Consider the following 14,483-nt stretch of genomic DNA (forward strand, 5'->3'; position numbering starts at 1 on the left):
AAATTCGAAAATGAGGAATAGAAAATCAATATATAAAATATTATCTACTTAGGTACCTACCAACTAGAATTGATTTAATAGAATTCTCAGAGCTTTATTTATAGATTAAGAAAGAAAGCCATCAAATATATAAAACAACTATAAATTCCTCGCTTTGCTCGTCATAGTCTCGAAGAAAATAACTTACCTGCTTATTAACATTAAATAACGCATATAGTTTAATATATTATTTTTTTTTGTCATAAGAACATTAGAAAAAATCAAAAAAAAAAGATCTATTATATTCGATCATAATATAATATGTAACGCATTCAACGTATAGTTATATTTATTTATATTATTAATATTAATATATATATATATATATTTTTTTTTTGTTAGTTCAAAAATGATTTAACAACAGCCAAACCGGGAACTTGGTGGCAAAGAGGGTGCTCGAAATACGTGCCTATATACACGAGTCTCTTGTACATTTTGAAGCGTCACGAACGAGTAAAAAAAAAAATTGAATATCTTCGTCTCTCGATATCCCCGCTGTCATTCAAACCATTGTGGCGCGCGTGTCATGCGATTCACATTGGAAATTTGCATCATATTGAAACGGTGTGCAGACAAGAGGACGTGGCGTTATAAAAAAGATTCTTTTGCCGGCAAATGATGAATCGGCGTCGTCGACGGCGGCCGTTTGACATTATCCTCCGTGAGGCGTATTAAATATTTAAAAAAAAAAAATAATAATAATAATAATAAATAAATAAAACCATCCACCGGTATAGAGTCCACGCGCGCGGGGTGTTATTGTGAGTATTATTTGACAGGTCTGAAAGTCTCCCACAAAAAAAAAAAACCGCAAAAGGCTAAGTCGCCACAGACACCCTGTCGCCGGCACTGTCAGATCGGTCTCGTTCCGATTTTCCAACGACGCCACAGCGGTGGTCCGCATTTAAATACAAATCCGCATCGCATAATATGTATTATTACATGCGCACATATATTATTTATAAACGAAAATAAACAACATGACGTTCTATACTGTAATGCAAAACATATAATAAGTATTTAAACGAAAAAAAAAGAGGACCGCGCCAAAAAATAAATAATTTAAAAATTTCACGTTTCATTTTAAACACAAACACATAACTATAATATAATATTATGGGCAGCGTATATTAATCGATTAAACGGAATTCGATAGTATTTGCATAATTTGCACACGTTTCAAGAGCGAATGAAATATAGAAAAAAAAAATGACATATTTTAATGATTTGTGCGGCTGTTCACTAAAACACGCGGTAAAATAAAGTAAAAAAAAAAATCTTAAAATAATTTGATACAATGTTGCAGCTCGTGATATTACATAGTACCTAGGTAAAGGTACCGCTATGGAGACCCTATGCTACCAATTATTATTATACTCAATAGCGGTAATTACTTTTAAGTGTAGATGTACGTATATATGTGGTATTGACGTTATTATATTACCTGTACAGATACAAAACTACAAAGTCGTGTATATAATAATAATATATTATATTATTATTAGGTGTATATAGTTGTTCTTATCGATTGAATTTGTCACGCGCTACGCGTTATTTTTCTTTTAATTTTTCATTGTGTTGATCTACACCATCACACAATATTCGTCGTCGCCGTTTATCGAAAATGTTTTTTGTGTTTCTTTTTTTTTTCATTATTACGTTGACCGCCGTCTCAAGTTTGGTACCTTAGATGAATAACGTATATTTCGTATATATGTATTTGCATAGTATTTATACTATTTTCACGTCGACTACGTCAGATAACGATTACAATGTTCGGTGAAAATACTGCGTAAAATATAACGTAGAGGTAAACGCGCAGCTAAAGGTAAGTACACTATTCTATTGTCGACGTGGAATGGAAAAAAATCACTGTTTTTTTTTTCATCCTATTTTCGGGAAAAAAAAATAATAAATAATTACAAAAATAAATAACAAACCGACAATGCGACTTATTGTCGCCCGTCCGTTTATAATATACATTGCTATAGTCTGCAGACGGTTATATAAACTACACAATCGGTTAAAGCCTATAACGTTTCGTGATTATTTGTAGGCGACCGTCCGTCCGACCGACCGACCGATCGGTCGATCGATTATTATTATTGTTGTTGCCGTTGTGTGCGCGCATAACCCTATAATTTGGACACGCGGAGGCGATTATTATATTAGGATCTACGCCCGGGGCTGGACCGTCGAAACAAAACTATATAATAATATCAAAATCGTATTTCGATGGAAAAAAAAATAATAGCAATAATAGTATGTATAGTTATATTTGTATGGATCGTTAAATTTTACGGGAACATTATTGGACACATATTATAACACTAGCCGTGGCGCGCGTTTATGGTAGTGTTTTGGTAATTCGTTCGTGATGCATTACGGCAGTTGAGTCGTTAAAAATAAAAAAATAAAATTTTTAAACATCACGGGTAGTATCTACGAATAAAAAACCCGGTTTCCCGCAACCGCATATAATAATATTATATTATAGTCTAATAAGCCGAACAGTTCAGATTTAATTAATTGATACATAATATATATATGCGTACCATTACGTATATATAATACACATTACATATTATTATTTATCTCGTGTGCAGAGGTACGCGATTATAAAGACGGATTGTAATCGCATTGTGTCGTGGGCGGTGGGTGGCGGGCATGTGGACAAAATATCGGGACCTGGGAGGCAATTCGGCGAAAATCATTCGGCGGATTTTCATCGCCCGCTCACGACTCGCTTCCCGAGTTAAAAATCGGTCATTGTGGTAAAAAACGATTGCGCAGAGTACAATATATGTTATATAATGTTCGGCGTGTACTGAATTTCGCCCCCTATTCTTGCAACCCCCCCCCCCCCCAAATTACCGACCGCGAGCATCAATTTCGTCACAAACCACCTATTGTGTTTGCAAATCCGCTAATCTACAGCAGTTATAATTCGAGTAAGACGTGTATATAATTATGATATATACTCGCGTGCACCACCTATAATACCCTTATGACGATGACGGTATATAAGCGTGTTTAACCGTGTAACGGTCGGCGTGACTTCGGTCATAACACGATGCAATGTAATAAACCAATACAAAATACAAATCAAACACTTATTATGTTCGTACATTTTTTTTTCTTCATAAAAACGTACGTATAAATAAAATTGATTAATTATATATATAGTGAATATTTTTCGGGGACTCGCCGCTTTCACGTGCGCATAACATCTATTAACGCGTTTAAGTAGGTAGTGAATTATGTATAGGTACTTACTAAATGAACACTGCAGACTTCGATTACTAATTAGTTATACATTGTATCGTAACGTACACGCGCATTCGTATTTTTATAGCTGGTGTTTTATAGCTCCTGCGACTTATCTTTTGATCAAAAATTGCAGCGAGAACCTAGTAAAAAATAATTATCGCGTTTCATAGGTATAGGTTATAACTATAATATACTTATATATATATAATTATTAACGACTTTAAATTATTGTGTCCAAAATCTAAATACAACACCCCAAAACGCCGACGGGGATAGTATAACAACAAAATATACCCATAAAAACGTACGACGACCGACAAATGATCTATTATACGTAAATGTATTATAATCTATACGTTATAATGTGCAGTGTATTAATATTTCTCTATACAATATAGAATTTGAATTGTACCTTTATACACCTACGTGAGCTGAAAACAGTTATCACAACACACGCCGCGTTTTTAAAACTGTCCGTGGTACGAGCAATGGCCATACTGTAAAAAAAACGACTTAATTATATGGTGCGTCCTTTACGAATTTAGAATTGTTAATATTATTATATGAGTTTAATTTTGTAATTTAGAATTTAAATAAATAACAGTCAAAACCAGTTTGATCAGTAATAACTCGATACCATAAATTTTATATATTTGAAAAAGTCTTATTCAAATTATTTAATGATAAATTGTAGTTATAGTAGGTGCCTATATGATTAGTTTTTTTTATTTCATGTAAAAAAAAAAAATCATATGCACCTATATTTATGTAGGTACCTAATAGAATAAAAATAAAAGTACTTAAGAAAATATTTTCTATATTTATTTATAACGAAGGGAAACATATATTGATACCTATAGGCTATAAATTTATAATAATTTAAACGAATAATAAATGTAATTTAACATTGAAGTAGAGTTTAACTTTTTACGATTGGCTATACATATTTTATCAACCTTCTACGCGTCCTAAATATTAGTAATAAATAATTATAATCTAAAGCAATTTATTTTAAAATTACGATTCGATGTAAGATATTTTAAAATTTTTGAACATATCATTTTTTGTTAAATAGTTTAATTTTTATTACAGATTTTGAAGCAAATTTAATTATGTATCCAAATATAATATTATACTATAGTTACCTCGCTAAAAAGTATAACATTTCTTCAATACCATGACTACATTTGAAATGACAGGCCAATTTGCAGTGAAATTAAGTTAGTATTTTATAAACCTTCAAATAAAATAATAAATTAATCTATTAACGATTTATTTAAAAGAATATTATAAATACATTATTATATCGAATCAAAAAATAACAAAATTGTATATACGGTTTTTTAACAGAATACCTACAAGGATTTATGTTATAATATTTTTTATACTTTCAATATTACCTTATACAAGTACATCCAATCAAGGGATATGAAAATAAAATTCAAAAACCCAATCCATGTATTAGGTATTAATTATCTTATTTGTTAAATAGGTTCTATGTAATATGTTAAATAAAACATTTTGTTTAAATCGGTTAAGACTAGAAAATAATTAACGTTGCCGGTTGAACCAGTTTATTTAATAATTAAATATTAAATAGAAATATCAATGAAATAAATTACCGACCACACATGCAGCATAATATAAAACATTTCTGCCAATATTTAATCACAATTATATTCCAGTCACATATTATCATAGTTTACTATTAGATACAGTGAAGAGCAAATTATTTTCACCTATATCGAACGTTGCAGGCAAAGTTAATATCAAATACTGAAAGAAATAAAATAAATTTAATATAATTGGTGTTTACCGAGATTGTACGTTAAACATTTTTCTCTGTTTTTTTCATAAACTAGGTCAATATAAATTCTATCCATAAATTATTCTCATGTATTATGTATCAGCTGTGACATAAACGTTTAATATTTATATATAATCAGGAACTCGAGCACATCATCTAATTCAACAAAATAAATATTTAAATGTCAATAATTAATAAATAGGTTATGTAATAAAATATAATAAATGAAAAGTAAATTTAAAAAATACCTTATTATATTGACTATTATTGTTTCTGAAAATTAAACGAGACAGTAAAAATTTGTGTAAGAATAATAATACGACAATAATAATTACACTGAGAATTCTCAGGTTGTAACATTTTTCAATTTAACACTCAAAGCAACATTTATTTGTATGCATTGCAATGATTCTAGATTATATTACAATGACTGATAATATTCTGAAATAAAATACTCTAGAAAAATCACTGACTAAATTCAATACTATAAGATTGTATTTAAATACTATCACTATATCGCAATCATAATTCGCAGTCATAAATGGAAATTTCGCATTCCAAATTAATTATATTATACACCTGTAAATATACGTAATACAATAAGTCAATAAAGAATAACAAAGCACGAGCAATATAATTATTTTTTACAAAATAACTTAATAGCTTTAAATTTCGATAAATAAAAAAAAAATTCATTCGCGTAACGTAATTTAGTTACCGTAATTTTGCTATAACGTTATTATTTTGTGTTTCAACTAATAAATGCATTTTGCGTTCCGTGGACGTATATAACAAAAACCCATTCGATTGTGCACGTCAAAACGAATAATGTTATAGTAGTGACACACAGTGTTTACCCCAAACAAAATTTGTATCTGATGAAGGTTTATATTGTGTACGTTGAACACTCGAATGAATTGTTGTCATTGTTTCAGACACACCGGCATACTCGAGCGAACATAATATCCTCTATCATATTATATATCCCAGTGTTGGGCTTTCAATTTAAAATCTGATGCTACAACCCACTCATTATCGCTTATTATTGTAGTTCGGTAATGGGTGCTCATAAGGCTATATATCTAATTCTGGAGTGTTCCTACTGGTTATATATCGTGTAATAGCTACCATTATAATATACGACGTAAACGGGATATTTTGTACACAGATTACGTATCTGTATGTACTATAACAATGCAGTGTTCGCCGTACAGAATACATTTCGGTTTTGACCTATAAGTATATAATATCAAAACAGAAAAATAACAAACAACAATGGTAACATTATTATATTATATTATACATATTGGACATGGAAATAAAACAAAACAAGTCGGCAAATTTTCATACTAAGCTCAATATTAAGAGATCAAAAAATTAACTTACAAATCATTTAAAGGTAAAAATTGATATTATTTTTAATGCAATATATAATATTATAACAATATGACATTCATAATATTCATTAGATTAATAAGCAAATAATTTAATACATACTTTTCGATTTATGTGTATACTAGTTGAAACTATATAAATATTATAGAAGTACCTACATATTTTATACGAAATATGAACTCGTTTCTCATTAACTTCAAACCTCTCGGTAATCATTCGGATCCGTATATAGGAATAAACCACATATTGTAATAAGATGATCGAATGATTTCTATTTATAATGTAGCTAATAAGGTTGTCGCGAACATGGCTATTAACCGTGATATCTTGAAATGCATCTGTCGTTTCGAAGCTAGTTAATCCAAACGGTAATAAAAAGACGTTTAATACAAATTGATCGCGTGTAAAAATAGTTTCTAATAAAAAAGTATATACCAGATGTTCATTTAGAAATAATCTACATTTGTAAGGCTTTTGTCTTCGACAATAATAGACCACCATTATACGACTGAAGTGTCTAATAGAGTGATTGTCTATTTGTTCACTTATCAATGTTGAAAAATTAACAAAAGGATTTTTGTTTTAAGCAATAAAAAAGTACATCATTGTATTTTATAACTACTAATACCGTTAATTATTATATATTACGAAACAATCTAGTCCAATATTAATTTAGTCGCTTACTATAATTATAAAATACCAATATACATGCGAATGTTTTGATGTTTAGTTAAAAATCACTGGATAATAACATTATACCTACCTGCTAATATAAAAATTATTTCTAGAACAGTTCAAACCACTAACCGGACAGGTGTTTTTATACTCGGTATTTAATGCAATAATCTGCGACAACTTTGTATTTGGCGGTGGTTATACTTTTAAATAATTCATATACATTACGTGGCCAAAGCTAATAATTCTCGATAAGCCATTCGATTCGATTCGGCAACAGCTGTTCCAATTATTACATACATCCGGAAACGTGCGATTGCCACGAAATTCGGCCGATCCATCTATGTACAATACAACATTCCATTTTCAATATCAATAACAAAATAAAAAATACACATATACGTACAAAAACCTTTTAGTTATGGCTCGTGTTCGCCAAAGGCCGAGACGAATTTTCAGTATTATCGCGTAAAACATCTGGTCCGTTATATAGATTTGACGCCGTTTATCAGAAATAATACACATAATAATATATATATATATACATATAAGCAGAGGGTTGAAAATGAATGGAGGGAATTTTGCGGTAAAACACACACTAAAACTAGCTCATACCACATTAATCGGTTGACCTAAGCAATCGCTTAGCCATCGCCACTGTACATGTCAATTAAAACACATCACATATTTAGGGGGTGGCTCTATTTTTTAACGGTTTCGATTTTGTGACCGTATCGGAAATAATAAAAAACGAGATTAATGTGTCATCGGATTTACGCAATTATATTGGCCATTAGGCTACCGAAAACACGTTGGTTGATCAAACAATTTGTACACGGATTATTTCTATACACGTACATTATACGTATTTTAAAATCTTTATTGGATAGATTATAACAGCATGCGTTAGGTCTATGGCGGCACGTGGTTCCACAAAAATAATAAACTAAATTCATTATTTTTATATTTATAATTAATCGTGTAAAAGTTAAAATATAATAGTAATTAAACTATAGTATGCTACACTAAAATGTGCACAATTATAAAACCACAATTGTTTATTTTTAATTTATATATAATATTATCTAAATTTTTAAACTAAATATACTTTTCAAACAAATTAACTTTAAGGCTTGGAAATTCAACTTTATATTATACGAAATCAGCATCCTAATCCAATAATCCAAAAATATATTTTATATGAATTGAAAATTAAACAATGTAAAATAAGACGCAGTTATTTAAACCTATTATAAGTGTTACCCTTCAATTAATTATGTTAATTATTAAATATCAGAGTTAGTAAAAATACTATAAATTTCAATAATAGTTTTAAGATTAAAATTGTTAGCGCAATTAGATCTTTATTTTTAAAAGCTTAAATTTCTACTCACTTTACCGACTTACAAGAGCTTTGTCATCGTTCCTTTCCCAAACAATTACGACTATTTAAATAAAAGACATAAATCAATATTTTCGAAGTGATATCAAACTAAGTTTTTTGTTACACGAGACTTTTAAATCATAGACGTTATCTTAAAATAATCTAGTTCTTAGCCAATTATTTGCATGTACTATTAATAATAAGAAAAAATGTGTGAAAGTCTCAAGACTAGAGGAATATTCACTACAACTCTCAATCAATAAGCAATTACTATTAGTGATTACTGCTTAGTAATAAAACTTGATGTCAAAAATTTCAAAATTTAGTTTGAAAACTAATAAAAAAAATTACACTAATACATCTTGCTTTTAAAATACCCTGATCAGTTATAAAAAATCCTAAATAAAAACAAAATGGATACTTAATTTGTAACTATATTTCTCGAAAATTAATTGTTATTTGTACTATAGGAGCTCTAGCGTGCTCAAAAGTTTCTTTCCGAAATTCAAATATTGTTTCTCAAGAAGACAAATACATGACAAAACTTTTCAGTCACCAAACATAGTTGTGCTGTTATGTGCTCAACCTAAAGGATATTTTATAATAATATTAATTCTATACATTTCATTATAAGAGTTTCTTTAAAATTTTACTTGATTTATAAACTTTACACTAAGAAATTATGCTATTATAAGCACATAGTTACTATACGTATATTATATAAATAAAACAGAGTATTTAATATTATAATACTATTATAATCCACCTAACTTACACACAATTAATCTGTGGGTACGAACGTAGGTTTTAATAATGATTTTAAGCAAATCAAACTCATAATAATAATAATAATAATAATTACACAATGATATTACAAAGTATGACTAGCAAATTGTTGATCGGTATGCAGATAAACGTATCCGTGATGGATAAACAAGAATAAGATATTTTTTCATTGTATAAAGCCATAAAGATTTTTACAACCCAACATTTTGTCCGGTCCCGTCTATGTTATACCGAAATGCATAAGCTTATAGATCAGTTTGTGAAATCTGTCATTAATTATGCATTATAAATTTGTTAACATGTAATATTTTACACTCGAGAGTGCGGTCGTACGGTTTTTTTTCTCATGGTAGAGATTTTAAAATGTGTCTCGTCATTAATGGTCCTGGCGCTGCACCCCTTCAATTGAAGTGTGATTTTTGCAGCACCGAAAGGGTGACAATGTTCAAAGGCATGGGTTACAATTATTACATTAAACAATGGAATGGGGCGAACACAATCATATAGGTAGGTATAAGTCATCATCGTATAATAAAAACCTAATATTTGGTTGTCACGCGATGTTAAATTTAAATAATCACATTACATTTCGTTTCCAAAAAACGTGTCGAGCCCACTTGACCATTGTCCGATTATTATGCATAGGTACAATAACATTAATTATAGATTTATTACATAATTATACGGTTTCCATATGAAAAATTGTATTGTTTTTATTCCAAATTATTACTAAACTTAATTTTCAATCGTAAACTTTACTAATATAATAATTTCTTATGATTTTATAACGTTTGGTACAAAAAATATTTTCTATCAAAGTTTAAGACAAATTTACTCAACCTCAAAATTCATGGATTTCAATGAACTATTAAAAGATTTAAAACTAATTAAATAAATGATTGTAAATATTTACAATTTATCTATACATAAGAAGTAGCACTTGTTTTTTAACAGTTTACACTTTATGGTTTAGATAAACAATTTACATTTTCATTTTTCATAATTATTATAGGTATTTATTGGGTTTTGAAAAATAGTCCCCTTTTATTAACCGTATAGATGACATATTGTACACTGTCCAGTGTAAAATAAAAAAGCGTGTACGCAATACCAGGCTTGAACCACTCAAACTAGAATTCACTCGTTCACCGGAGCTTTATCGTATTAATTGTGTATTGACCAATGATCTTAAAAATAATTGAGATTTCACACGATATTTTTAATGTTTTCCAAAGCCACCGCGATATTATTTTTCATCGTGAAGTCTCCCGGACGCATCGCGGCGCTCCGCGAAAATATTACAAATCACAGCAAACAAACAAACAAAAAAAAAACGGACGCCAAAACCCATATACACACGACCCACGAACTCGTGCAGTGTAATGATATCATCAATACACACCTCAATACTGTATATATACACACTATAATAGTGTAACGGCCAATAACTCCTATAATAACAATATAATACACAATATCATATACGCGCCGCCTCGATGTTGGCGTACAATAAATCTTACGACGACGACTATACGATATACGTAAAAAATATTTTACGCGTTATAATATTATTATATATGAATAAAGCCCGCGCGTATATGATATTATTCGTAATGCTCGTATATAGGTGCACACAGACGTTTCCAGACGGTAAAGTGATTTCCACTGTACATATATAATATTATATATTTTATATACGGAGAAAATAAGTGGCGAGCATGCCAAAAAATATATCGACAACAGAGTGCGGCGAGAGAGAGAAAAGGGTTGCGAGCAAGGGCGCACGTCATACGTTACGCGCGCACACACACGAGGCTTTTTTTTTTTATAACATTTTTTACCGCAGACATAATTTTTCTTTTCTCAAAGCTGCCGCCGCCGCCGCCGCCGTATTATTTACCCGTTGGGGCGTGACACGATATTACTATACGCGCGCCGCGGCGGTGGTGTGGGTAGACGAATTGACGGCGCGAGCGGGTGCGTATATATACAGTGATGACGATATAGGTGTGGGTGAAGCTGATACCCACTCACACACGCGCGAGCGCGGAAACGACCATTATTCACGGCGGTCGTCGGGTGAAAGCTCATCTGTGCGGCGGCGGCGCGACGACGACGACGACGTTATCGGCGCCTTACAGATGGAAGGAATCGCATATATATACGGTGGCAGCCCGCGGTGTAGCTTGTTTTGCATGTCACCGCCGCCGCCTCGACATCTCTGGCACACATATAGCACACGATATTTGGCACCGGTCCATCATCCTCCGTCCTAGGTATATCTGTGTGTGTGTGTGTGTGTGTGATATATAATATTATTTTTCACCTCGCGGGCGTGTCGTGTCGTCACGCGTGTGAAATATATCGCACATACTGTTGTCATCGCAATATTATTATTATTATTAGTACTATTATCATTATAGCTATTATCTCAACCGTACCACCCTTAGGGCTTTCGTGTGTGTGTGTGTGCGCGCGCGCGAGTACGACAATCGATCTGCGACGAGAAAAAAAATATGTCTGTTGACAAAAAAAAAAAATACGACGACGACCGCGAAAAGCCACCGGAGGTTTTATGTATAGGTAGGTATGGGACGGGCGACGACGACGACGACAAAAAACCCGGATAACACATACACCGTCACAGAATGATTTATATCCAAAGCACTTTTTCAAATTGATTTCTCTTCCTCTCGCACGGTCGTGTGCCCCCGCCCTCCCCGCCAACAGCACGTCCCACCGTCCGAGGGATGTATAATGATGATTGTGAAAAAAAATAAAATAAAACGTTTTCGACAACATTAGCTGTTATTATATACATGAACCGATATATTATGTTACTATACTTAAATATTATATGATGTATAATTATATACTATACTTTCGATTATTACCACGAAATCTCAAAGTTTTTTATTACGATTTGAAAACATCATCACTATAGTCCGCGGATTTTGTCTTTATTCATTATTGATACTGATTTTAACAATAGTACAGGGGGGTGATGGCGGCAAAACAAACGGTGCCGTTTTAAAAACTACGTAACACACAGAAATGAAGTTTGTTTTATTTTAATCGGTTAAACATCATGCAGTTTTGTACATTAAAAAGTTTTGAAAATGACATCAATAAGATGATGACCCTCGGAGTCAATACATTATTGAAGGCCATTATTTGAAGGTTTCGGCAGCATTTTTGCTCATATCGACGGGTATCCTCCCGAATACGATCTTTGAGCTCTTCAAAAGTGTGAGGCTAATATTTAAAAAGATATTTTTCTTTCAGGTTGTCCCGCAGACCCCGCAGCAAGAAGTCACAAATACTAAAATCGGGATCTCTCAAAAAGAAGAGGCACGTAGGGAACATCGGTCAATGCTATACTAGGGGTCATCATTTTTCTGATGTCATTTTAAAAGATTTACGTGTAAAATAGCATGATGTACCAAATTAAATTAAATAAAAACCATTTCTGTAAGTTTCCTAGTTTTTTTTTTTATAATAGCCATTCAAAACTTCACTTTTTGTTTCGCTGCACACTGTATATACTACATCATATAAGCATATCCTGATATAATATATATTTACTCATAATTATATTAAATCATTATACGAGTATATGCTCACAAAGTACTACAAATAAAAAGACAGAAAATCCTATACTTTAACAGCTCCGCTGTACAGTAGCGTCAGTAGGAGTTGAGTGAACCCCATCGTTGAAAATATAAGTATCACTCTGCGGAATGTATGACGTGTTAAAATAGAATTCAATGAATAATGATAAGCCATTGCGTACGAAAAACGATTCTGAGCGAACACCAATCTGGCAGTCTATATTATTACATTATATTGAATATTTTATGATAAATATATTTAGCTACTAAAGTATTTTTTTTTAACTTTTAGTAATACAATAGATTGAATTGATTAATTAATTGGATTAATTGAATTCAAAAAACTTTTAAATTTTAAAAAATATTGAAAATGTCATTGTGCGTATAAAATTCGTATGATATAAGATACGTTAAAAGCCTTAAGTTCCCACGTAGTATAATATTTTAAACTACAATAAAATAACTTAAGTCATCATTTTTCGTTTTAATACATCTAATATTCACTTAAATTTAAACTTTAAATATATATAAAAAACGGTGATCATATATTACTTACATTTTTTAACCTCATGTATAAAAATTGAACATTCTAATATTCTATAAATTTCTATTAACACCGTCATTCTTAAATTTCCTTGATTTTATTGTCAAATGCCTAAAAAAAAGAATCGTGATTATAAATCTTTATTATTTTTAAAGAACTATAATAAAACTTTTTATGAACATTTTCAGAAACCTTTTATGGGTTTTTTCGGGGAATTGAAACTTTTCACCACTATTCATATATTATTATTTATAATATGCACAGTAAATCTATATGTTATGAAATCAAAAACAATTTTTGTCACATAATATATTATATTCAATATTGTGTTATATATAGTATATTTAATCTATACAGGCATAAAGCGAAGACTAAAATGTAAACAGATAATATGCTAGTAAATGTATACATTTATATTTTTTTTCCTGTTATATTCAAACAGATTAATTCAGCGTCGGATTGAGACTTTTCGGCCCACACCTAACCAAGATTTTAAATTTCTATCAGCCCATTCATAAGTGGAGATTTGATTCAATTTTATGGTAGGCTAAAATTGCATTATATATGATAAGCTACGAAGACTACAATAAACCTAATATTAAATAATTTGAGGGTTTTTGAAAATGTTTCTTCCCTAAAACCTTTAATCTATAGAATAATTACGGTCATTGGAATTTATTTATTTTTATAAACAAGCACACAACACTCAACTATTATTTACTTCTACTATCCATTGACGATGCTTGAGAATTGAATAACCAATACACTATACAGTATACAGCAGTATTATACAGCTGACGCATTTATTTTTATTAACCGTGTATTTGGATCTACATTTTACGATATCACTATCTAAAAAGACTATACTACTTTTGTCCAAAAATAATAACGGTCCAAATTTTACACGGCCCACCGAGATTTTCTTGGTAGCTCTCCGGTTCAATCCGGACCTGAATTAATTCTGTCCTATTT

General features: G+C 30.8%; 1 long non-coding RNA gene across 1 annotated transcript; it reads right to left on the minus strand.

Moving 5' to 3' along the window:
• Positions 1–3,315: 3,315 nt before the first annotated feature.
• LOC126550429 (uncharacterized) lies at positions 3,316–5,266 on the minus strand. Its single transcript, XR_007604512.1, has 4 exons — positions 5,126–5,266; positions 4,455–4,546; positions 3,722–3,806; positions 3,316–3,449 (listed from the first exon to the last, which is right to left on the minus strand). It is a non-coding gene; the product is annotated as an uncharacterized LOC126550429 (long non-coding RNA).
• Positions 5,267–14,483: the final 9,217 nt, after the last annotated feature.

The sequence above is a fragment of the Aphis gossypii genome, chromosome 2 (genome assembly GCF_020184175.1).
Source record: "Aphis gossypii isolate Hap1 chromosome 2, ASM2018417v2, whole genome shotgun sequence".
Classification (NCBI taxonomy): Eukaryota; Metazoa; Arthropoda; class Insecta; order Hemiptera; family Aphididae; genus Aphis; species Aphis gossypii.